The sequence below is a fragment of the Peromyscus eremicus genome, unplaced genomic scaffold, assembly GCF_949786415.1.
Source record: "Peromyscus eremicus unplaced genomic scaffold, PerEre_H2_v1 PerEre#2#unplaced_300, whole genome shotgun sequence".
Lineage (NCBI taxonomy): Eukaryota > Metazoa > Chordata > Mammalia > Rodentia > Cricetidae > Peromyscus > Peromyscus eremicus.
In genome coordinates, this window is record NW_026734536.1 from 124718 (window position 1) to 152393 (window position 27676).

Here is a 27676-nt window from a genome sequence, read left to right on the forward strand (position 1 = left end):
ACACACACACACACACACACACACAGAGAGAGAGAGAGAGAGAGAGAGAGAGAGAGAGAGAGAGAGAGATGCTTAAACAAAATCTTGATCTGTCACAATGCTCCATGTTTAACTATCACCAAATGTATCTTTTTAAAAAAGACTTATTTATTTATTTTATGTGCATTGGTGTTTTGCCTGCATGTATGCCTGCATGAGGGTGTCGGGTACCCTGGAACCGGAGTTACAGACAGTTGTGCGCTGTCATATGGGTAATGGGAATTGAACCCAGGTCCTCTGGAGGAGTAGCTAGTGCTCTTAATCACTGAGCCATCTCTCTAGTCGCCCCCAAAGGTATCTTTTGAGTTGATAAAATTCGCAAGTTATAATAATAATAACCATTTTTTTTTTGTAATTTACATTCCCCATCTGCTTGAGCATCATAGACCTAACCATTCATTCGTGAAGAAACATCACAGAGATGTTCACTCTGAGCGCAGATATTTATATAATTCAGAAATACAATAATACTGGGGAGGATAAAGAGTGATGTATTTGTATATGTATATATATATATATATAAATGTATATTCAGAGCATAATGAATGAAATATATATGTATCATAGTTCCTATTTTTTTTTTTTTTTTGGTTTTTCGAGACAGGGTTTCTCTTGTGTAGCTTTGTGCCTTTTCCTGGAACTCGCTTTGGAGACCAGGCTGGCCTCTAACTCACAGAGATCCGCCTGCCTCTGCCTCCCGAGTGCTGGGATCAAAGGCGTGCGCACCACCGCCCGGCTTCATAGTTCCTATTTTACCCTATTCTCTAGTAGCAATAATGACTAATTTTTTAAACCATAAGCAATGAACTGCATTGTACTCATTATACTCTATACTGCTGAAGTACTGCTAAAAATCAAAATTAAAATGACTTCTTGTTGCCCTTCTTTTCTGTCATTTTGTTCTTAAACTTTCTGAATTCATTTGAAGGAGTCATTATTAAGTACTGTATTTATGATTAAATTATTGTCATAAAGAATAGAGAGAATCATGCCTTAACTTTTGAAATTTAATCTTCATTTAATGTGCTTCTAGAATACAAAGATTTCTGTTTGCTTTTATTTTGTAGTTTTCGTGAATAATGTATCCTAAGAGCATAAGTGCTGAAACATACGATAAACAGGACAATGCGATGCTGTGCAGGGCATTTTCTTCATTCCAGGTAGCACATACCAGGAGATAATAAAGTAGTGTGGCATCAATAACATTTTAAAAAAGACAAAATAGCAATAATTTCTAACAGGTGGATTTGATTAAACTGTGCAAAGGGCACTTAAAAAATAAATTACCCATAGGAAAATAAACACTTCAGTGAAATTTCAAATCAAGTACTTTTGAGTGCAAAAAGGATTCATTTCTCAACTGCAGAGCCCACTTCACTTTCTCAAGCTAGCACCCATCTCTTGGGTGACAATTGAGTTTCCCATGTATTCTTGCTCAGAAAAACATTGTGCCAAAATAATGATTCTTTTTCATCTAGATTCAGCAGAGGCAACAAATACTTTTGAGAGCCTCTAACAGAGTACTCCTTATAGGTTGACTATGCTCTATTAAAACGTTTAATACTACATTGCACCTGTGAAATGTGCTGTGCATTTTGAATAGTTCAATAATTACTGCAGTTTGCTCTTCATTGTATAGAGAAACTTTGGTACCGCATAGGGTGGATGGTAAATCACATGGTACAGCATGCTTTGACTCTTCTGTGTACTGGTTTCCCTTTACTCTGTGAAGCATCTCCCTGCGAGTGATTGGCACCAGTGACTGAATAACTGCCTACAAAGTGAAATAGTATCTGAACCAATCAAACAATTGTTATTTATAATATTTTATGAGTCATTTCAAAGAGCTCCTGTTGAGAATTACTCACTTCAGAAAGTTCTAGAAAAGCATGTTTTTTGAGACAGGGTTTCTCTGTATAGCTTTGACTGTCCTGGAACTCACTCTGTAGACCAGGCTGGCCTCAAATCATAGAGATCCACCTGTCTCTGCCTCCCAAGTGCTGGGATTAAAGGTGTGGGCCACCACTCCCCGGATTAGAAAAAGCATTTGAAGCTGGGCGGTGGTGGCTCATGCCTTTAATCCCATCACTTGGGAGGCAGAGCCAGGCGGATCTCTGTGAGTTTGAGGCTATCCTGGGCTACAGAGTGAGTCCCAGGAAAGGCACAAAGCTACACAGGGAAACCCTGTCTCGAAAAACCAAAAAAAAAAAAAAAAAAAAAAAAGCATTTGTATGTATCATAGTTTGGTCAAATATTTTAAAACTCATAAACATTTAACACAACTCAAAGTGTTTCACTTTTGAGGAAATCCAGAGTATCACACTTGCTGCAAGTAGCAATGTGAAAGAAAAGCTTGGAGACTTGTGTAGAAGTTGATGAAAAGTAATGAAAAGAACAAAATTAAAGAGGGAGGCACTACTCAGAACACCTCACCTAAATTAACAGTAATTATTAATGACTAAGTGAAAAGTCTGATATAAAATCAAGTCAGGAATGAAATTTGAAAGTAAGAGGAACTAAAAAAGACAAGAGCAACACTAAATGAACTCGGCAGGTTGAATTTATACATTTAAATGTGTATGTATAGTGTGTGTGTGTGTGTGTGTGTGTGTGTGTGTGTGTGTGCATTTGAGACTGAATGGAGGGAAATATGGAAGGAGGTGTAGTGATAAAAGAGAGGGGGAATGGTATAAATACAATACTCATATATGAGACTCAAAAACTAAATGAATTCATTAAAAAAAGAGAGGAAGATTGAATTAAATGAGCAAAATAACAGGATAAAATAAGAAGCTAGACCAGATAATAAGCTGGCTCAGTAAGACATATTTTATTTGCCACAATCACAATAAAATAAAAATCCATTTAAATGTCATTTAAAATGGGGATATACTAGGTACATGATCATGGATGATAGACCCTGCAAAGTGTACTTTTTTGATTAAGTGTACTTTAATTAATAAGTAAACCTAAAATTGTGTTGGGAAAAAAAAACCTTTGTCTTATGTTTTTGGGTACTTGGAGTTAATGGTTAAGCCTAGAGTTACTACCTGAGATAAGCTCTGAGAAGTGCCTATTAAGTTGTGAAAAGCAAATAGATTTACTGTCTTCTTGTTCTGAGAATTGAACTCAATTGGTCAAGACAATGGCTCCACTTCTATGTGGTGATATCTTAGATCTAAACTGTTGACACGTTCCAGGTTCTTGGGATAGTTTCTGAATAGTCAGTCATCACACTGGAAGGATCAGGGTTGTTTGGTAAAATTTAAGTCCTTTTCACCAAGCCTATCAGACAGTATGAGGTGGTTCAACACAGCCAGAAGTAATGCATAGGTTTCCCAGTGTGCTCTGCAAGTGTTCTCTTTACTGGTGTCCTGCTGATAGTGAGAATATGCTGTATGGATATATTAAGTTCAAGCTCACAATAACAGCACAGGAGGGTAAACAAGACATATGTTTAAATTAAGTGATCATCTTTTAAAAAAAACTACCAAACTCTAAGCATTCACACTGAAATCTGAAAAAAAAAAAAAGATATATGCAAGACTTTCTTTTTTAAGCCTTAGCTCCGAATAAGTAGCATTGTTAGAAATTCTATTTAGAGGTACATTTTCCCTCTACGAATCACTATTAACTTACAAGTATCAGAAACTTGCTATTAATTCAAACTACAGCTTTTCTGCTTTCACTGGACTCAGGAGTAATCATTCATACACACATACACAGGTACACACACAGAAGCAGGCACACAATAGGACATATACATACATGCACACATACACACATGCACTTACATATGCACACACACAAACACACTTGAAAGCATACATTAACTCAAGGGCTTTTCTTTCTTTCTTTTTTTTTACCATTTTAAAAAACAAAAATAAAACATAAGTTAAAACAAAAAACAATAACAAGATTGGACAAGGCAAACCAATAGACGGAAAAGAGCCCCAAGAGAAGTCACAAGAATCAGAGACCCACTCACTCACACACTCAGAAGTCCTATAAAAATACTAAGCTGAGAGCTATAATATATACACAGAGGACCTAGTGTAGAACTCTGTTGGCTTGCTGCTTCAGTCTGTGAGTTCATAGGAGTTTTGTTCAGTTGATTCAGAGAGCCTTGTTCTCCTGGAGTCCTCCATCCCCTCTGGTTCTTACACTCTGTTTCCTCTTCCACAGGGTTCCCTGAGCTCTGAGGGGAGGGATTTGATGGAGACATCCCATTTAGAACTATGTGTTCCAAGGTCTCTCTCTCTCTCTCTCTCTCTCTCTCTCTCTCTCTCTCTCTCTCTCTCTCCATATATATATAATGTCTGACTATGGGTCTCTGTATTTGTTCCCGTCTGCTGCAAGAGGAAGCTTCTCTGATGATGGCTGACTAAGGCACTGATCTATGAGTACAGAAGAATATTATTAGGAGTCATTTTATTGTTACTTTTTTTGGACCAGTAGTACTTGGTTTTACCCTAGGTCTCTGGGATATCTAGTCTTTGGTTCTTTGTCACTCAATAAGTGTTTGATATGGGTTCCATCTCGTGGAGTGGGTCTTAAGTCAAACAGGGGTAATCAGACATTGGTTGGTTAAATTCAAGGATTTTTCATCATGAGTTACCTAAAATTCCATCGCTAGTTTCCTAGAGGACTCAGAAAAAAAGTATGATGTAGATTTTTAAAAACAAAATCAGATGGCTAGAATCAGACAAATAAATCATACTCATTAAATTCCAAGTATACATTTTTTTCATTTAACAATACTTGTGAACTCCCATGAAAATTCTAATATTTTGACCATAAAAGGAAGAAAAAAATTTCAAATTGGATTGTACTATGACAGTCAAAGCCTTCTCTCCTGTATTCTCATCATACTGTGGTGATATTGTGTTCCTCAATAATGTGCACCCTAACAAACTTATCTGGGGTCAGAGAACAGTACAGCCACTAGATAAGGAGGACAGAAAACACTGGCACACACACCTTTAATCCTAGCCTTCTGGAGGCAGAGATCCATCCGGATCTCTGTGAGTTCAAAGCCACACTGGAAACAGCCAGGCATGGTGACACACGCCTTTAATTCCAGGAAGTGATGGCAGGAAGCAGAAAGGTATATAAGGCGTGAGGATCAGGAACTGGAGCCGGTTAAATTTTTAGGCTTTTAGCAGCAGTTCAGCTGAGATCCATTCGGATGAGGGCACAGAAGCTTCCAGTTTGAGGAAACAAGATCAGCTGAGGAATTCAAGAGGTGAGGAGGCTGTGGCTTGTTCTGTTTCTCTGATCTCCCAGCATTCACTCCAATAACTGGCATTGGGTTTGTTTTTATTAATAAGACCTTCTAACAATTCGTGCTACGTCATACACTTTACTTCTATGTTTTGACTTAAAGATTCAAAATGCACAATTCTAGACAGTCTTACTGTGTTGATACTCTACAGAGTTTACTCTCTAAACTTTGTATCTCACTTGCAGATTGTATCTATCATAAATATCCTGTTTAACACCCCTTTATTAGAACCTGGTTTGTCTGAGCATCAAGTTCTTGCCTAACTATTCACACATACAACCCCACCAGGTTCTAGATATTTGGAGATCACTTACTCCTGTTATGACTTTCTAATTAATATATTATTTATCTTTAATGTTTTGATTTTTACTGTATAAAAGTGCAATCATATTTTTTGTGTCAATTGCTTTTTTTCCCCCACATAGCACTGTGCTTTTTGAGGTAAATCACTCTTAGAGTGTGTTGTGTGATATATTATTTAACACTACTTCAGTATTCCGTTGCATGAATGTGTCAGAATGCATTTATCCTTTCTCCTGCTGAGGAATGTTAGAATTGCTTCCAACATTTGACCTTTACAAGCAAGGAAGTTATAAACAGTTCCCCTACATATCTCCTTATACACCTGTATGAATTTCCTTATAGAAAAGATTTATAAGACGTATTTCCAAGCAATCCATAGTGCTGACCCAATTTAAATTCTCAACAATAGTAAATGAGATATTTATTGCACCACAGCCTTTCCAAAACTGTGAATTGCTGTGAAACTTTCTAATTTCGCCAGTCTGGAGGGTGTAACGCAATATCATATTGTGGTTTTGATTTACATCTCTCTGGTCATGCATCATGGTGAATTTGCATGTAAAAAGAATAAAAATTTTCCTTTCAAACATTTGTTTCAAATTAGGTAATTGAAGTAGTCGATTTGGAGGAACTGTGACTAATCTACTTTTTGTGCATCATCTATCTATCTATCTATCTATCTATCTATCTATCTATCTATCTATCTATCATCTATCTATCTATTGTATTTGTCTGTCTGTCTGTCTATCATCTATCAATCATCTTTCTACTATCTATCTATCCATGTATCATTTGTCAATCATTGGCCTATGTATCATCTATCCTCTCTCTATATATTTAAATTCTATTAAATATTGAAAGTAAGTTATGGAGCTTACAAATCATCTGAATATGATGTATCTCTTTCCCCACTGTTGTAATATTAACTTCTTATGCATTAAAACATTATAGAAGGCACTGAGTTTGTGTCTTTCACATAAGTCATAATATGGCAACTACATAATTATCTTTATAACCATCAGTTGAGTTTATCTCATTTATTTCTTTAAGGCTTTGATTTCTACTTAATACAGTTAGGTGTAGGTTTATTTCTCTTTAGCTTAATTATTGACTATAGCAACCTTTCATGAAGAAAGCTTATTTGCTTATATGTACATACTCTATTTCTTTTCTACGTTCTCAAGATTTAGTTCATTTTAATTTAATTATCCAATCAATTTAGACATTCTGCTACTGAACAAAAGCAGTTGTTTCTTTCATTTTTATCTAGATATCTTATATTTCCATGAGGTTTGTATAATAATACTTTTTATGCTTCACATTGGATATTCATCTACTTTTACCACATTATTTGGCACTATATGTTTTAATGTCTCTCTTATAAAATGAAAGTACCTGGTATCTCATACACTATAATTTTGTTAATATGTGCAAGATATTTATCAACCAAAATTAACTTCATATTATTTTTCATTGGATTCCCTGTCTCCCTCTTGCACTTAAAAGCAACCTTGTGATTATACTTGGCTCACATAGATAATCTAGGAAAAAAAAAATCTCTTCATTCCAAGGGTCATTTAACACAGCCTTACTTTCATATGCATCTTTAATTCTCCTGATTTGTGTGCTATAACATATTCACAGTTTCCAAAGATTAGATCAGGGCATCTTCAATGTTCCCACAACAGTTGTTGACTATGTGAACTGATGGATTAGTTCAATTAGATCATTTCACAATGCATACATATGTAAATATTATGTTGTACTGTAGAAAGACAAACATGGTATGTACTCACTTACAAGTGGATAATAGATGTAAAGCAAAGGATAAGCAGACAACAACCCACAGCTCCAGAGAAGCTAGCTAACAAGGAGGACCCTAAGAGGGACACATGGATGGCTTTGGGAAGGGGAAACAAAGGAGATCTCCATGAGTAAATTCAGGATGAGGGGGGCAATTAACTCCGTATTTAATTTTATGATAACCAGTGTAATTGGTTTCATGACCTGATTACCCAAGGGTTTAAAATATTCTTCCATGGCCACTTTGACTGGGATTAAAAAAAATGAAAAATTTAGAATTATACTGAGAAAAAACACTGATGTCCCTCAGCTGTTTCTATTTCCAGTGGCATCTACTAACAAGTTGGGAAAATATTCAAAATAAACTTCAACTTTGAACCTGCTGAATTCCATATGAGTGCCAATAAAGCCTGAGGCTGAAGAGTTTTTATTTTTTTCAAAAGCATTTTTAGAAAAATCCTGATTCTAGATTTAGACAGCTTTGGTTCACATCTAAATAAACCTATTTAATATAACCAGATCCTAATCCTAATAATAGCAATATTAGATTACAATTATATATAGAAATTATGGAAACATGATACATTTTTCTTAATTATAGAGTAATACTACAAGATAACTAAAATAAGTTTTTGTTCACAAAATACTTTATTGCTTTAAAAAAGAGACAGCTGACCCAAGCCAGTGGGAGCTCATGGACTCTGGGGAACATGCATGGAACCAAACTAGGCCCTTTGAATGTGGGTGACAGTTATGTGGCTAGATTTGTTTGGGGAGCCCCTGGCAATGGGACCAGGATTTATCACAGGTGCATGAAATGGCTTTTTGGAACACATTCCCTAGGGTGAGATATCTTGCTCAGCCTTGACACAGCGGGGAGGGGCTTGATTGTGCCTCAATTTGGTATGCCAGACTTTGTTGACTCCCCAAGGGAGTCCTTACCCTCTCTGAAGAGTGGGTGGGGGGTGAGATTAGGGGAGGTGGGGGCGCGGGGGAAGGGAAGGGAGGGAAAACTGGTATTGGTATGTAAAATGAAAAAAAAAACCTTTCTTTTTAAAATAAATAAATTAAAAAAAAATAAGCGAAATGAAAATAGTCTTTCTTAATATGTTTGAATGCTCACATTAGCCTTTGTCTTGACTTTATAGAAATCCTTGACAATGACTTAGATGGTCATTAAAGCATAACAGTAGTAGATCATAGGACAAAATCAACAAAAGTTTCTCAGATCACAATGAGCAGTAAAGACATCACAAAACACAAATTTGACATCTTGAAGTTCAGTAAATTTTAATACAGTGTGAATGTAAAGCAATGAAAACTATGTTATGATTTCATCTTACTTTCAACATTCACTCAACCTGGAAAGATGTATATAAGCCAACATATGTATTTGTTTTATTTAATACTACTAGATTCATTTATTACTAGCACTCTGTGTAAAAAGAGTTCAAGTTCAATTTTGACCCAGCAAGCCTTGGTGTTCTTCTTTGACCAGGTCTGTGACTCCCCCTTGCTTTTAACATTTCCACTCTGATGGTGCTAACCCTCAGAACCAGCCAACTCATTCTCGTGCTGGAACTGTTGATCAAGCCATCATTTGAGGACTAACATTTCCCTAGGGCAGTCACTGCAGCCACCCTCCCCTTACAAAGTCCCTGCTTCTATGCCACCTCCTCAGAGACTTTTCAGACTGTCACAGTCTCCTTTTATTTCCTTTATCTGCTTTTTTTCTTTGTCACACCTATGACTGCTGGACATTTACATAGCTAATTATTGGTAAGCTTTCACCTTAATAATTCCAGAAGGCCAGGGACTACGGTATCTTCAAGTTACAGAGCAAAGCTACACTTAAGCAGACTCCACCTCCTTCTAGTGCTAAGATCTCAAGCAATAGGAAACATCTGCATTCATGTTTTGTCCCCCAGTGACCCCATTATAAGGATATGTTGCCATGCTACAAAGCAAAACTTTTTTTTTTTTAACTTCCAGGCTAGCTTAATGGTAACTTAAATGTGACAGATATATCTCCTCCAAACCTCCAAACTTCCCTTTCAAACATACCATTTAAAATTGTGATTTTAACAGAGAAACACACTAGTTAGCGTATTAAATTAAGTTCTGTAAAATTCCACTTTCTACTCATGTTACCAAATTCACAGGAATGTTCTTTTGTCATCCAGGGCCCTATGATGATACACCAACAACTTGTGCTACCAACTGTCAAAACTTTGGATGGTCTAACACTCAGGTATTGCATATATTTCAACAAGATATTCAAAGTAACATGTTGGATTGCCAATAAAGTCAAGGATATTAAGAATGCGTTAATTATAGGAACAAAACTTTACAGAGTAGTGTACAGCTAACTTTTAAATAAAAAAGAAATCTTCGGTGGCAACCCAATAAATTACTGATAGGGGTAGAATTATGCACACCTGTCAATTCAAAATTATTTTCTCAAGACATTGGGGAGTAGAATTAACTCTATAATTGTGTTTCTTTGGCCAGATGACTAGGAATAATAAGTTAATTTTGAATGTGTCCTATCAGGTTTTTTATTCTAGTGATTTAATGAGGTAAGCCATGCATATATATGTTTATCACATACTCTAGAGATGGTTTTTAAGTGTTATAATGTGGCAAGGTTATTCATTTGAACACACTGTCTTCTTTGTATAGAGTTCTTTGTTTTATTAGCCACATAATTACTGTTACATTATGTGTGTATAAATGGGGTGAGATAAAAGTTTCTTATATTTAGAAAGTAGAAGATACTTTTTTTAAATAAATAAAAGAACAAGAATGTAGGGGGATGAGTTGTTTCAATATTTTGCAGTATTCCAGGTACTATTTTTAGGGATTTCCTAGAAAAGATTGTGAACTTTATTCTGTCAAAAAACAGCCAAGGGCATTGGTGCTTCTAGAAAGACAGATGTGTCCAGTCATTATAGGGCTATGGCAAAGAAAATAATTATGCTTCTATTGATACACGTGATAGTCCCCTCCCCACAATGTTTAATTAGATTTCCTTACCCTAACTTATTTTTGGGCTGAAAGGTTTTTAATATTTCAATGATTTTTCCTACTAAGGTATAATAATACTAATGAAAATAAACTGTACTAATTTGTGTTATCTTAAACTCAAAGCTTCATGAGATGGTTCCTTTTTTTCTGTTTTTAAGCTGTAGACTTTAAAAAAGAATTCCCAAGTTATGCTGTTAGACCCCAAAATAGACCATCTATAATAGTTCTTTGTCCCAGTGCCTGTCTTTGGGAACTCATCATTGTTCAGCCCTCTTATGTGTCAGTTTCCTCTGCGCATTACATTTCAGATGACTCACTGTTCCTCACAGCAAGGTTTTAATACTCCAAATGCCTACATATATGTGACAGCTGCCCTTTTCTTCCTGACATTTCCCAAGTGATGTTCTGCCAAATCACTTCTTATAACACTCCCATTTGCTTCATATAGATAGGGAGGGACGAATCTATAACAAAAGATTTTTTTTTTTAATAGGAAAGAACTGGCTTTGGCTGTTCTTTTTGGCTGTTTGGTGTGTGTATCCATCATAATTTGATGTCAAAGAAGATTATATAATATTTTAGAATATCATTCCAACGTGCAAATTGTAGTGTATATTTAGTAGTTTGGAAGAGCTGCAATAAAAGGTTTAGATTTAAACGGCTGTCTCTTCAGTTGATTCATCTCATATGACTTATTGAGCATGAATCAGACTCTCTCTCTCTCTCTCTCTCTCTCTCTCTCTCTCTCTCTCTCTCTCGCTCGCTCTCTCTCTCGTGTGTGTGTGTGTGTGTGTGTGTGTGTGTGTGTATGTGAAGCTATTTGGTGCCTTTGTAATTATTTTTATTTCTAACAATTAAGTTTAAAGTGCAAATACGTTTAAATTCCAGCAAGAAATGGGTTCACAAAATCATTCCCATGATGTAACACCTAACTAGAAGTAGCAACGGCCTTCCATTACATCTGTTAGAATCAATAGTGGTTTAGTTTTGGTCTAATAAAACAGCCTAGAGCTGAGACTGAGGAGAGATGATGCCTGTTCTTAGCACAGTGTCACTGTTATGGAACATATCACAGTTCACTAACTCCTCCTGGTGCCTATGTTCTAAATCTGTACAGTGAGGAGGTTTTACTGCAAAATTTTCAAGTCCACTCCAGCTCTGAGAGTCTGGGATATCTGATTAAATTACTTTGACCTAAAGAGAAGCTGAGAAAAAAACACCGTATACATATCTTTCTAACTAATAAGAAGACTGTAACAGTTTAGCTCTTCTAATTTCAAGCATTTTGGAATGATTAATTTACACAATCACTGGACACACTCTAAAACTTGACTGATAGGAGACAGGAGGGAAAGAAGAGCATCTCTGACTAGATTGCACTTTGAGAAGTATCTAATTCCATCACTGATGGATGTTTAGTAATCTTGCTCAAAACTTTCTGACTCCAAAATAGTAAAGATACCAGCTTTCTGATACATTTCTAAATATTTCATAGGTACATTTCACATTTAAATCTTTGTCTAATTTGAATTGAACATAAGATATTTCCCCCCAAATTAAAGACAATTGTTTCACACACCTTTTGTTAGTTTATCCTGACCATATTGACGAAGGATTCAGTTTAATGATTATTACTAAACTAAATAACCAAAAGTTTGGATTGTAGGTTCCATTTGACTTACCGGTTTTAACTTGAAGACAAGAATTATTTGTTAATTCCATTATACTTAATGTTATTTTGAAGATAAACAGCATTTTAATCAATCTTGGTCTTGGATATATGAATATAAATATTGGCTCTTAACAAATATTTTATTATTATATTGTTTTCTATCTTGACATTAATCTTTCTGTCAAAGCAGGTTAGATATCTCCTATCAATGATATTAATCTTGACCTAATATTTCCTTCTAAAATTGCCATTCTAGAGTGAACCACCATGTGGGTGCTAGGAATTGAACCCGGGTCACTCTGGAAGAGCAGTCAGAGCTCTTAACCACTGAGTCATCTCTCCAGCCCCCAATAAAGTATAGTTTTGTGCTATTTATTTGTTTATTTTGACACTAGGTGTTGGACCGAGGACCTCACACATGGTAGGAACAGGCTATACAAGAGCTGCACACCTGCCTATCTACAATTCATGGAGATCTGTCAGAGTTATACCTCCCTCAGCTGTTCTTCACTTTCAGCCAGCTTACTCTGCTCTGACATCTTTATAGCTTTTAAAAATTGTCTAATTTTTGTCAACTTCATCTCCTCAGTTGTAGGTGCCTTTGGCATGTTACTTTAATGTATAGAGTCCTACTAATATGTTTAGAAATATTGCTTATATTCCTACTGGTAAGTAAAGACACATACAACACATTTACATTCTGTGTTCTGTTCAAATGAGCAAGTTTCTACTTTAAACATTTGAGAAATGTCTAGATCCTATGAAGAAACAAAAGGCATGTTTATAAAGGAGGCAGAGCTGTTGACTATAGTTTTTACAGGAAGTTCCTGCTGTGGCGAAAAGCTCTTTACTTTCTCAGACTACTATAGATATCTCACAAAGGAAAACCAAACACAAATATTTGCAGCCTTTTATGTGCTGGATCTCAAACCTTCCTGCCAATGAAAAACAGACCTTGGATGTAAAGGAAAGTAAAACTATGATCCAGTCAGCCTGCAGATGCAATTGCCAACCCCTAGCTCCTGGTTCACATTTATAGTGGTTGTTTGGGAAGGTCCAATTTCTTTGCAATCAGGCCATTTTAATGTTCTCTTCTATTATTATCATCTGGGCTTCTACCCTTTTTTCTTTTAGATTTTTTTCTTATGTGTATGAGTTCATGTATGTGCAGTGTGCATGCCTGGTGCCTAGGAAGCTCGGAAGAGAGTATTGGACCCACTGGAACTTGAATTACAGATAGGACCCATCATGTGGTTCTGGGAACTGAACACAGGTCCTCTGAAGAAGCAATAAGTGCTCTTAACCATGAAGCTGTCTGTCTAGCTCCCTAGGATTCTGTCTTTGATATGGTCAAATTCGTCTATATACAGTTATTTGAACTTAGGTTTAATAGTAAAGAGAGTAGCACCAATTCCCTCTAAAACAGGCGGACATTTCATGAGACTTTTCTAGTCTTGTTTAAATTTCCAATACAACACAAAAGTTATCCAGGTCTAACATTCACATTTCATTTATTCTGGGAGGGATTCCAAAAGACAGCATCTCTGGGTTCTGGTGTTATTTTCTTTTGTTGTTGTTGTTTTGTTCTTTAATTTTGCCATGCTGCTTTGAGTAATGTGACTCTCTTAGTTTATTTATATATTAGTTTTCAAGAAAATTTTATAGTTTTACAATAGTTTAAAAATCCAATTGATTCTATAAAATAAATGCACTTCATTTCAGATATAAGAAAAATTTAACTTCAGTCCAAAAAGAATTTTTTCTTTAGTATTTGTCAAGAATCATGTGTGACAAACATATTAATTTAAAATCTTTCTTAAAGCTTTAGTTGGTAGCATATAACTGTTATTCCAGCACTTGGATGGCAGGGTCAGGAGAATCAAAACTCACAGGCAGTCTAGGCTATGCAAGGAGACCTTGTTACAATCAGTCAGTCAATCAATCAACCGATTGATCAAACAAACAAACAAACAAACAAACAAGACAAACCACTCTGTTTCCCACTCTTATGTAGATGTCTATGCATCCATATGTTGGTATGTAGGACAGAGGACAACATTGAGTGTTGTTCCTTTTAGTTTTGTTTTTTTGAGAAAGGGTTTCTCTGTGTGTAGCAATGGTTGTCCTGGAACTTGCCCTGTAGACCAGGCTGGCCTCAAACTCACAGAGATCCGCCTGCCTCTGCCTCCCGAGTGCTAGGATTAAAGGCGAGTGCCACCACCGCCCAGCTGAGTGTTGTTCCTTAAGAGGCCTCTATCTTGTTTTCTGAGATAGGATCTTTCCTTAGCCAGGGGTTTACCCTACAAGGGTGATGATTAGCTGGCCAGTGATGCCCTTCCCTAGCACTGCAGCACCATGCCTGTCTTTCACATGTCGGCTCTGGAGATCAAATTCAGGTTACCATGCTTTGACGACATACACTTTACATGTCTACCTGAGCTATCTCTTAGTCCCCAAATGGGTCTCGTTTAAGAGAAAGAATAGATATTCATCATTACTCAAAATATATTTAGATAGATCAAAATCTGTCAAGTCAAGTTAGCAGACTGAAGGACGGATCATAATCTCTTCATATGGAGACTTTGTTATGGCCAGTAGCAGCTCTTTATCAATGAGTAAATGGAATTTAATATAACATTACAAAATGTTCTTTTAGATTCCTTAGAGAATAATAGCACTTTACCCCCAGTAGTTGATTAGTTATCATCCCATGGATGGTACATTGGGAAACTTGACTTGCTAGAAAAGTCAGAATCAAAATGTTAGGCCAGCCCTACAGAGTAATGACTTTGATTTATGACATATCTGACCTTTCAGCCTCACTCAGAGTTCCTCTTTCTATTTCAACACTTTAGTTTTTGTTTGCCTCTTTTTCATATATGTTATTATAATGATGTTAACTAGATTTAATCAGTAAAGAATTAGGCTCTCATATATTTAGTTGTATTTATTACTAACTATCTTATTACTAAAATAATATACAAATGAGAAATACAGAGTCAGGCCTGGGCCTATAATATTAGCTATTCTACTTGGGAGGATGGGGCAGGAGACTTGCAAGCTTAAGGCCCATGTGACTTATCATGACTCCATCCCAGAATAAAAGAAGGAAGAGAAAAACTGAAGATAGAGTTCAGTGGTAGGACTCTTGCCCAGTACACACAAAGCCTTAGGTTTAACCCTAGTAAAACAAAACAAAACAAAACAAAACAAAACAAAACAAAAAAGTAGGAAACAGGAGACATTCTCTGTCTTTTATATGGTATAGCAGCTCTATGTCATTCAAAATTTGTAGATATTTATAATCAGAAATGATTAGGACAGAAATGTTTCATGTAGCCATTATTTATAAGTTAACCATCATTAAATTTTATATCATGGGTATTTTATAAATTGACAGATACAATTGTATGTATTTGGCATGTATAAAGTGATATTTTGAAGTATATTTGTATGGTATAGGACTGCTAAATCCAGCCAATTTACATATGAATCCTTTACATATTTTCCATTTTATTTGTTTATTTATTTTAGGAGAATATTGTCAGCATTTCTCAAGGTTTCCTTACATTGCCATTACTACCATCAACTTGCTGTGTGATCAATGCATCTTTTGAACTTATTCCTTGTCTGTAACTAATTTTGTGCCCTTTGACCCATATCTCTGCAATCACCAATTCTATCAACTCCATAAAGTCCTTGGGGACCACAATGTACTGTCCAGGTGTGTAAGATCAACTATTTTAAGTTTCATAAGAGTGGGGCCATGTGGTATTTCTCATCCTGTGCCTGGGTTATTTCTCTCAGTATAATGTCCTCTGAGTTCATCGATGTTTTTTCAAAATAATGACTTCCTTCTTCTTTTATGGCTGAATGATGCATCATGTGTGTATAGCACATTTCTTCAGCCAATCACCAGTTGAAGATACTTAATTTATAAACACTGTTGCAGACTTCGTGTTCATAAGATATCTGCACTAGTGTTATAGTTGGGTTATAGAAGAGTTCTATTTTTATTGTTTTAAAGAAATTTCATTTTCCATAATGTCCATATTAGTTTTATTGCCACCGCAATGGGAAAGTGTTTCTTTTTCTCCATGCTGACACATCATTTGTCATCTCTCTTAACTATTCTAACAAGAGGGAGGTGGTAACATGGGGGCAGGATTAGAGAGACACTGATTAAAGAATAAAAATGACATGTAGCTAGGGAATGGTCACAGTATGGGGACTGTAGTTGATGGCCTGTTTTCTTGACATACCAACCACTCAAATTTTTTTCAGCCAATACTTGTTTAAAAAAAAAATCACAGTTTAATGAAATAATGTCAAAGACACAGCCAGTTTCTTGCCACAGACATTATTAGAGGCTGAAACAGCAAGCAAGGTGCCTCTATTCACTTCAGATCTGTATTTTTTCCTCAGTTTATTCAGAAGGGTTTGTTTCCCTTTTGTTTCTCAACATTTTCAAGGCATTCTGCTTTTGTTATTATTTTATTTTGTTTGGTACTCATGGTCTACTGTGATATTTGCTTACCCATGGGCACACTTTTTTTGTTATTTTTCTATTTTTTATTATTAAGAATTTTTTTTTATTCATTTCACATACCAACCACAGATATCCTCTCACCTCTCCTCCTGCTTCCCCCCAGCCTTCCCCCTCAAGGCCACTCCCCCATCCCCTCTCCAAAAAGGTATGGCCTCAAATGAGGAGTCAGCAAGCCCAACACATGCAGCTGAGGCAGGTCCAAGCCCCCCCCCCCCCCCCATCAAGGCTGTGCAAGGTGTCCCACCATAGGCAATGGGCTTCACAAGACCAGTTCATGCACCAGGGATAGATCCTATTCCCACTGTCAGGGGCCCCTCAAATAGACCAACTGTTTCACCCATGCAGAGGGCCCAGTCCAGTCCCATGGAGGCTCCACAGCTGTTGGTCCAAAGTTCATGAGTTCCCACTGGCTTGGTTCAGTTGTGTCTGTAAATTTCCTCATGATGGTCTTGATGCCCCTTGTTCACAGAATCTCTCTTCCCTTTCTTTGACTGGACTTCTGGAGCTTGGTCTGGTGCTTGGCCGTGGCTCTCTGCATCTGTTTCCATCAGTTACTGGATGAAGGCATTCACAAATCTGATCAACGTGGTAGGCCAGCTCAGGCGCCCCCTCTACCACTACTGTAGTCTAAGCTAGGGTCATCCCTGTGGATTCCTGGGAACTTCCTTCACACCAGGTTTCTCCCTACTCATGATGTCTCTGTCTATCAAGATATCTCCCTCGCTCTGCCCCTGTTCCAGCTCTACCACCCCATTCCCCCATACTCTCATTCCCTATCCCCTACCCTCCATTGCTTACCCCTCCCCCGCCCCCACCAGTTTACTCAGGAAATCTTATCTATTTCCCCTTTCCAGGGCGATCCATGTGTTCCTCTTTGGGTCCTCCTTGTTACCTAGCTTCTCTGGAGCTGTGTGTTACAGTCTGGTTATCCTTTGCTTTATATCTGGTATCCACTTATGAGTGAGTACATGCCATGTTTGTCTTTCTGAGGATGGGTTACCTCACTCAGGGTGATATTTTCTAGTTTCATCCATTTGACATGGTCACACTTTTAAGAATTGACTTGAGACATGCTCACTGTTCTCTAGGGTACCACTGAAATTCTCCTTTTGTTTGAAAAGTTCAATGACATATGTGTTAGATTAAGCCCCTGGTCAACTTCCTAACATTTAGAAGACATTTATCTACATTGGTCTGGAGTGGAATTCTCTCCTCTCCTGTATCCCATATTCCATCAGCTAATGAGCTCACACTCAGATGATGCAATGCATCAAAATCTCTTCTTGATATGTTGCCATTAGGAATCTTGCAACTTCATTCATTGCCCCAGGCCTGTGATTTGTGGCATTAACCAAAGAATATTTCAACAAGAGATTTGTAACTAAATCAACCGGTTAATCAATACAACAAAAAGAACATTTGACATTTCATGTTTTCTAGGAGGTTCAATTACTAAATGTACGGAGACAAAAGTATGAAAGTAGTAGATTGCCTTGTTAGCTGCAGGCAGAGGGCATCTTTTGCTAATTTCACATATGTGCTTTGACCTAGGGTATTTTATATTGATAAAAGAGTTTTCCCATTCTCTTATTGGTAGATTGCTGATGATTATGGACTTTTTCAATAGAGAATAGATTTCAAATGAGCCCCTTTTGACTTGGCTGTGGTTTACGTGAAGAAATTAGCAGTAGGCTTAAAATGTGACCATATTTACAATCTTGTTATTTAAAAATTACTATTATGTAAAACAGTTGACTAATATTGAGAAACCCAGAAAACTTTGTGAGTAAAAATGTATTAATTGACTTTGGTAAGCAACTATAATTATACGGCTTTCCCATACTCAAAGCATGGTGGGAAAATTTCCTTCTTAATGGGTCCCAGAGGGTCAGCCCCATATGTAGCCTGATAAACTGGACAAAGGGGTGGTTAACATTCTGAGTTGGATGGAGCAGGACCATGCAAGGCTCCATCATGCTACTCAGAAGAGCTGAACAAGTTAAAAATGTTAATTTTTCTTTGTAATGTTCCATTTGTCTTGGCTGTAGATAACAGAAACCATGGAAACCGAAAGCAATGGCAAGAAGGGACTACTGTTTCTTAGTTTGTGATAAAAAAGATAGCTTATAGCAAAATTTGCATAGAAATCATATAAACACTTATAACACTATTCTCTCAACTTAGATATAACATTTTCTATTCTTCCTGCTGGATTGAAGCAAATAATTATATGCAATATTAAATTTTCATTGTAGTAATAGCTAACATTTATTGAGTGCTTATACTTTGCTAGAAAATGTTTTCAGCTGACTACATGCTGATCTTTCATTTTGTGATCACGTAAATACTATGTAGAACATAGATAGCATTATAACTCATGTTTTATTTATGTGAGCATTGAGCTTAGAAGAGCTAGATAGCTTCTCCAAGATATGACTTTGGTAAGCAACTATACTTATACAGCTTTGGCATACTCAGAGCATGGTGGGAAAATTTCCTACTTACAAAGATATGTACATAAGTTTATATGATTAATCAGCATAATCTAGCCTCAGTCATTATCTATGTTATATTTGGTGCAAATTTCCAGTCTTTGCAAATAGCTGACTCCAGCTTCCTCCAGATCTAGGTGTTGGCAAAGCAACTCTGAATTATCCCCACTGGCAGGCACTGCATAGCTACTCAAACACAAATTACAGTTTTCTCTGCGTGTGTCCATTTCTCACCATCAACACACAAAGCTAGAGCCTGAACAAAAGGAGTATTGAGAGGTCAGGCCATTAATAACTAAGAACTGCTGATGGTATAATAATTTATACTGTTGTCTGGAGTGTTCCAAACCCACTCTTGTCTTTTTAATATGTTAATAAGAATGATTTAAATATTACTAGAGTTTCCTCCTAGGTGAGGATGGGCAAGTGCCGTCAAACTAACTGGTAAAAAGAATAACCATCACAGCAGAGCAGCAGTTAGATAAGCACTGTACTTTTTTGTCCAGGATATCACACTACATACGTGGCTGGCCCACTGGGGCCCGTTAATGTGGTAGGAGCTGCCTTGCTTAGCAGGACAGCAGTCACAGCCGTCACCGCTTGTGTTTGAATTTACTTTATTTTACATGATCCCCAAGGCATAAGAGTAGCAATGCTGTCAATCAATTTCATTGCAGTATTTTGGTATAATTGTTCCACGTTCTGTGTTATTAGTTACTTTGATCCTATTATATATTAATCATGAATTAAACTTTATCAAAGTTGTGTATATGTGGGGGAAAAATCTACTGGCCATTTTGGAATGCACCCCAGGCAGATCGGAGAACTATTGCAATTCAATATTTACTGTCTTTACTTTGCCTTTAGTACCAGATTACAAATTTCAGAGATCCAAGGACACTTATCACATATATTAGCTATACTCATACTAATTGATAGAAAATAATCAATAAGAACAGTTATATGTTGAATTACTGAAACTTAACAAGTAACAAATACTTTGAGGCATCACAGACTTTGAAAACCAAAAGCTACTCTCAATACTTAATTTACCCATTTTATTTTACATTAAGCCGGAGGATATGGAGGCTTGAGTCAAACAAATCCTTATCTTTGGATACCCGAATTATTAAGAGAAGGCATATTTAGAAAACAGAAAGAAGAAGAGAAGTTACACTTTTAAATAGTTCAGAAAAGCGGGCCAACAAATGAAGCTGCGTGGCTACAGTCCAATAATCTACTGTGCTGCGGGTGAGGGGATTCTAGTAAGAAAAGCACAGTTTCTCATTAAAGGAAAAAGCCATCCCACCTATCTCTTTAGCATGGCTTAAGGGGATCCCACCTCCCTAGGGTGGGCGGTTCCTTGACCAGGTGATTGACCCACCCCAAGCAGGAAGTTAGGTCTCTACCAAGACCAGGATACTACTCTCTTGAGTAGAGGAGGTTCCCCACCCCCTTTCTTTCTTTCTTTCTTTTCTTTTCTGGTTTTTTTTTTTTTTTTTTTTTTTGAGTTTTTCATGACAAGGTTTCTTTGTGTAGCCCTGGTTGTCCTAGATCTCACTCTGTAGACCAGCCTGGCGTTGAACTCGAAGAGATCCACCTGCCTCTGCCTCCCCGGTGCTGGGATTAAAGGCATGTGGGTCTTTATTGCTACTCTACCATATATGAGTGAGAGTCAACTTAATAGTAATAACAATGTTTTTCTTTCTCCTTCTTTTCTTCCTCTTCCTCCCTTCATCCCTCTCTCCTTTCCTCCCTCCCTCCCTGCCCCTCCTTCCTTTCTTTCTTTCCTCCTTTTCTTCTTTCTTCCTTCCCAGTAGGTATGTATGTGTGTGAGTAAACATGGCAGTATTAGGACTGAAATCCTGTTTGCATGTGGAACCTGTGTTCTACCAACTTACCCACATCCCTTTATATACATGCTTTTAGTTTTGTATGGATATTACATAATACCAAACTATTGTAGCTGAGTTTGTCTCTATTGTATTGAGAATACCTGTGCTGGAGTCTGGGGAGACAGCTCTCACTGGGTAGGAGCACTTGATGTCCATGCAAAAGACGTGAGTTCTAATCCTCAGCACCCATATAAAGAGCTAGGTATGGCTGCACAGACCTGGAATCCCAGCAGGATGAGGAGTGGAGACAGGAGGATCACTGGGGCTTGCTGGTTCCAGGTTAGTGAAAGGTCAGGGGTCAAAGGAATAAGGCAAAAAATGATAGAGTACACACGTGCACATATATCATACACACAAAAATGTTACCTTGAAAAATCATTTTCTTAAAGTTCTTTTGGTGCAATACTCTCAGTACTTGTAGGGCTATCCAAGTCTAAGAAATGGAGGGCACTATTTCCAGAGGGAAAGAAAAAAAAATAGTCAAGTTTGAACTATAAAGGATCTTCTTTCTGCTCTTTATATTTTTTATCAGTAATTAAAGTTGATTGTTATTTCACAACCTCCTTTCTTTTATCAAATACCAGAAGAAAAATCAATATGTTATTAATTTAGTGTTTTCTCTAGAAATCTCTAGGATGCTACATTAGGAAAAAAGATATTACTTAACTTTATCACACAAAAATTATACAATCACAAAGATTGAAATTCCATATCTACAGTGCTATCATCCCCAAAGTGAAAATATTTAGACTACCGATGCCCTCAGGGGCCATGGATCGTTAGCCTGTCCCCCTGTAAGCCCCTGGCTCCACCTCAGCTCTCTGCCTATAAAACCTTTTCCTATGAGCTATGGGACTGATATTCTTTTCTCAATCAGCACACTTTAATCTTAGCTAAAATTTCATATTTGCCTCTGTGAGGGTCTTACTTGGTTTAGTTAATCCTTTATTCCACTGTCTCCAACATCTCTGTGTGTTCCATGAATCCCATGAGCTCCTTTTATTTTTTTCAACAACTAGTGTTTCAAAAGGAGGGAGCAGACAGAAAGTTATTGCCTTATTTCCATACGCCCAAACTGACCACAACTGCTATCCTGCCCTGCTCTGTCCTAGTTTTAGAAGCTGCTCAGCTAGTCCTTCCCAGTGCTGCTTGGCATCCCATTTTCTCCAGTCTTTGGAGAAATCTAAATGTCTTTTGCATAGTCAAACTCTCTCATTCACATAGATCCTTGTTATAATTGTAAAATGTTGATGTCAGTTCTTTCAAAAAATAAAACTGCACTCCACAGGTCCTCCCACACCTACCACTAAATCTCTTTCTTCTCCTTTTCAAAAGTCAGACTCTTCAGAAGGATTCTCCATTCATATTGTTTTCTTCCCGCACACACAACCCAGCTGCATCTGACTTTTGATGATCCCCGAACCAAATCATTTCTCCTTACTGGAAACAGATGTTTGCAGGTGTTACAGGGCACAGACCAGAGTCTTTGGCAAGTTATCCAACCCTAAGCTCAGTGTGTTCTTTAGGACTCTACCTGCCTTCACAGGCCCTCTCCTAGCCCCTCTCCTTTGCCCTCTGCCCCCATCCTCCTTATGATAGAAGCTATTTGCTTTTGTCTTTCTCAACCATTCTGCAGATGGCTAGTGAAATACCACTTCCTCTGGGAAATCATCCCTTGAGCCACCATATGAGGTCATCTCCTTCCTTCATAGGACTTATCTTCATTTGTAACTTTAAATTTGTGCAAATGTTTAACTCCTGTCTCTACAGAATAATTTGTAAGAAATTCTATCTCATCTGTTTTCATTTCTCATTGTATTACTCATATCCAGTCCTCTATTAGGTGCCTACTGGTATCTCAATAAATATTTGTTGAGTGAATATATCAACCTTCAGTAGAAAATAAAGCATCATGCAATAATGTGTGGATTCTGCTTTGGAACTTCACTGTGTTGCTGTCCTCAGTGTAGACAATCATTCAAATGTGCGACTTTCAAGTCAAATATGGCTGCCAATTCTCTGTTGCTTGAAGTTATTTAAGCTTCCTAGTACTTGAGAAGGAAAATGTCAGAAAATATGTATTTTCTTAAGGACGCTGTATCCCAGCATCTCCTTCATTGTCCCAGAGAGACATCTTTACTCTCCACCAAGGTTATTCCCTGAGTCAAAACAAGCAAGCCCTGGAGGCTGCCTCAGAGGAGGGAGGAAAGGAGTACTTGTTTTGTAAACACTTTCCCAGGGAGATCAAGGCAATTATCCATCATTATTTGGCAAACAGGGTCAATTAAAGGCATTCACATGTAAAATATCCCTTCACAAAACCACTCTCAGCCTTGGGAGAAAGAAAGTGATGTAAGAAAGAGAAAAGATTTTAGACCTTTGAGCAAGAACAGTTGCCAGCATCAAGTAATTTACTTATAAATCCTATAAACATGATTGCCACTTCTTTATAACAAATAAATTTAATACTTCCACAAAATTACTTTAATTACTATCTAGACTGCAGAGAAGAGAAAATGGGATAAAAACGATAAGAGAAAAACTGCTGTGTTATTTTCCTTGGTCTTTGGAGTCTTCAGTTATTACAGGAATATAATTACCTCCTGTGTGTTGATTAAATTACTTCATTTCTTTTAATAAAAGGTAACTGGTTGCTATATGAAAATTATATATGCATATCAATAAGATAATAAAAAAATCTGGATTATCCCAAGAGTTAAAACAAAAACCATTGCAGAAAGCAGTTTATTTTTTTCCCCCTCTGTACAGAGGAAAATGGAGCCCACCAAAAGAAAGATGGTGCCACATACTGACTCTATAATTGTCTTTTAACAGAGACTAGAACAACACACGAAGGTAGGATCATTAAGAAATCATTTGTACCACTCTCAAAAAGCCTTGGGACCACATCTGTCGTCTATTCTAGACGCCATTCTGTCTCCACTGTAATCCCTGGTTTTTTGTTTTTTTTTTGTTTTTTTTTTTAACACACAACTTGTTACTTAGATGCATGTCTATGCTAACGACAGCTGTAATGTCAAAGCTCCACATATTTAATCTAGACTTTGTCTCAGATCTCAGTCCTTACTTTATGCCCAATGATTAATTTTCTAATTCTTTTATTTTAAAATTAGATTTTTCTACTATAATATGGAAGCCAATATCAGTACAAGTAATAGCAAAAATGTACTACTAAAATTTGAATGTACACTCCAGATGATTAATAAAAACAGTCCATTAAAATTTTCATACTCTTCCCATTTGATTGCCATGATTTATTTATTTATTTATTTTTCCTTTTATTGAAAATAGATTTTTTTCCTCGAATAATATAGCCTGATTATGATTTCCCCTCTCTCTACTCCTCCCAGTTCCTCCTCCCCTCCCCTCTCATTTGGATCCACCCCTTTCTGTCTCTCATTAGAAAACAAACGCGTTGCCATGATTTATTATGTCTACTAAGGTTTTATGTTCTTCAAAGATATGAGGAAATAATTTCTTCAGCAAGTTTATTGCTTTTCTTTATTATTTTAAAACCTAACAAAGTGAAACATTTTAGTAAGTCATGCATATGTATAAATGTAAATACGCACACAAAAAATACATCGTAAAAGTCAGCAAACGACATCCTTTTTCAAACAATACTTTCAGTACCAATGATAGCATGGCGATACTGACTTTGAAAAGAGTAGATAAAAACTGACAAATTAATTGTGAATAAAGCTTAGGCTCCCAATACTTCTCCCTGTTTCAGAGCTCCGCTTCTTCCTTCTCCTTACTGGTCCCTTACATCTTGTAAAATCAGAATCCTTCAAGATTTTTCTTGACAAGACTTTTCCACATAAAGTGTGTTTAAAATGTGAATTGAGGGGGCTGGAGAGATGGCTCAGAGGTTAAGGGCACTGACTGCTCTTCCAGAGGTCCTGAGTTCAATTCCCAGCAACCACATGGTGGCTCACAACCATCTGTAATGAGATCTGGCACCCTCTTCTGGCCTGCAGGCAGAACGCTGTATACATAATAATAAATAAATAATTCTTTAAAAAAAAAAATAAAATAAAATGTGAATTGATTATTCTGTTTTATTATGTTTTCCTAGAAATAATCTTCACAAATTAATCAAATGCCCTATGTATAATATTATAGAACAAGAAATTATCTGAAACGTTCTGGAATTTAAAAAGTCATCTAAGATGACAGATAAAGTGATGGTTTTTATTCTTATCAGGTGCCCTCTGCCCCTGAATGGGATGATTGTTGGGTCTGGTGGTAAGTTTCGACAAGACATTCCATGAACGAGGTGATAAATCCTCTCTGCTTCATAGCCACTCACTGGCATTATTTTATAGGAACACATACAGCATTAAAATGTCTAAGATGACGAAAGCACACACACATACATAACGCACACACACACACACACACACACACACACACCTGCATACAGATACATATAGATCTTAAATAGTACAAGTTAGAACATAAAAACAAAATATTAAGTTATTCCCCAGTTCTCAACCTCAAAGGAACCCAATAGACATTCTTTTACACATAAGTGTTACAGGCTTTCCCCCCACTTTGAACTATTTACCTTGCATCTCTTTACATCAATTTCTCTAGAACTAACACCTCCCATTATCTGCAGACCACATTATCTGACACCTCCAATATCACTGACATCTCTCTTTATCTAGGAGTGGATTAAGCTAACAAAAACAAGAGCTGATAGTGTAGACCCAGAGGCCTCTTTCAGCCTGTTGTGAAGAAGCATGGAAGACTTCCTCTCCTTAATAATACTATCCTCAGGCAAAGAGAAAGAGAGGGAGGGAGGGAGGGAGGGAGAGAGGGAGGGAGAGAGGGAGAGAGACTCACACAGAAAGAGACACACACACAGAGACAGAGAGACAGAAAGAGACACAGAGACACACAGAGAGAGACGGAGAGACAGAGAGACATGACATTACTCTTTATTACTGCTCTTAGAGGAGAGGTCTAGTATGTGTTTTCAAAGGCATCAGCAGACAAAGCCAAAAGTAGCTGGGTTATACACACACAGCAAAGTCATTTGATTAGAAACAAAGGACTTGGACCCAATTTTCTTCCTCATTCATTCTTGAATGTCTTAAATCCCACTGTCTTCAGTGGCCCCCAAAGTTTACTTTACAAAAAGCTGAGAGAGTTGGCATTGTTAAATATTCATATATAATTTAACTGAACATTACAAGTCTGGTAACTTGTGACCAGTTGCAGAGTGATCCAGGACCTCTCGTCTTTGCTCTAGGGAGAGACCACCACTTCCTACGCAGGCAGCATTTCCCAGGCACTGTGTGCAGTGGGTGATTGTGAAGGTTATTACCTGCGATCCCCCACAGGACTTACGATGCATATGCTATTCCCATCTTACAACTGCAGAGGCCCCTGGCTGCTGCCTTTGACTCCAGCTAGCAAACATCACTGCAGGTGTCCAGAACCCTAGCCCTTCTACAGGGAACCTGCCGTGCTGCTCACTCTAGTGTTTGCTTGCTATCCCCCCTTTCAAGACTTCTAGTATTATTTTTAATTGGTTTTTAATGCCCAATTGCCATACCGTTTGGATAACCATTTTGGCTCCGGCCCCCAAACCCCTCATAGAGTCTTCCTGCCGCAGTCACCACTAAAATATCGGTTAGATAGTGTTTATCTTGTACTTCTTTCTATCTATTTCCTTTTGAGGTTGCCATTGTTTTGCAGCCCAGGCAGAATTTTGTCAAGGAAACTGTGTGCGAGGCAGACAGACACGTAGCTAGTGACCAAGCTCCATTGCCGTTAGAGAAACGTATCCCCCCAAAGCAGCAGAGTCATTTCGAAACGGCTGAGACAGAGTCAGTATAGTGTGGCTATGTTTATTGATTTTCAGAAACAACAAAAGACATCCAGAAAGTGAAGAAGAGACTCACCAGGTTTATCCAGAAGGACTCAGCACTTGAAAACCAATTCTGTAAATTTGTATTTGTTCGTTTGTTTATTGAAGATATATTTTCTAGACTGCTCTTCATCTCCGGAGTTTAAGAGCTCAGTCCCATTAAAATAGGGCACTGTTTTCTTTTTCTTGTAGGATATTTAAATGTTTACAAGCAGGTTTATCTTCTGTTTTGATTTTTTTTTTCACTTGGAAGACTCTACTGGGGTGTGTAGACTTTTCACTAGAAGGCTTCCTTGACTGAAAGTGTGACATTGGTGAAGGTGCATCTGTCTCTTCGGTATAGTTTTTATTTTGGTTAGAACACACTATGGGAAGATTCCCAGAGCCCGGGTGGGGGCTGCGAGGTTAGGAAACATTTCACTGTTGTTAAGGCCTATTAAACCCTGTCAAGCGTGACAGGGCATTTTTTTTTTTTCTTTAACACATCCTGGTCCACTTAGAGCTGAGAGTCAGAAAAAAGTGCTTGGCACAACAAATTAGCAGGAAAGAAATCTATTTTAAAAGTCTTTTGGGAACATGTTTGTGCAACAGGAAAAAACATACAATTGGGTTGATAATAGCAGCTCGTAAAGGTTAGAGCCACTGGAATGGGTTTGCCGTCTTTTTCACAGGGAACGTGTTGTTCTTCGGTGGCAGTTCTCACTTGAGCA

At 37.3% G+C, this 27676-nt stretch overlaps 1 protein-coding gene across 2 annotated transcripts in view; it reads left to right on the forward strand.

Moving 5' to 3' along the window:
• Window positions 1-27676, forward strand: part of Calcrl (calcitonin receptor like receptor) — a 96285-nt gene that overhangs the window by 9305 nt on the left and 59304 nt on the right. Inside the window, exon 2 of one of the 2 annotated variants that reach the window (XM_059252846.1) lies at window positions 9613-9680. The exons of the other annotated variant lie outside the window; for it this stretch is intronic. The gene's annotated coding sequence lies outside the window, so the exon portion shown is untranslated. The remainder of the gene's footprint in view (window positions 1-9612; window positions 9681-27676) is intronic. 2 annotated transcript variants of the gene reach the window in all.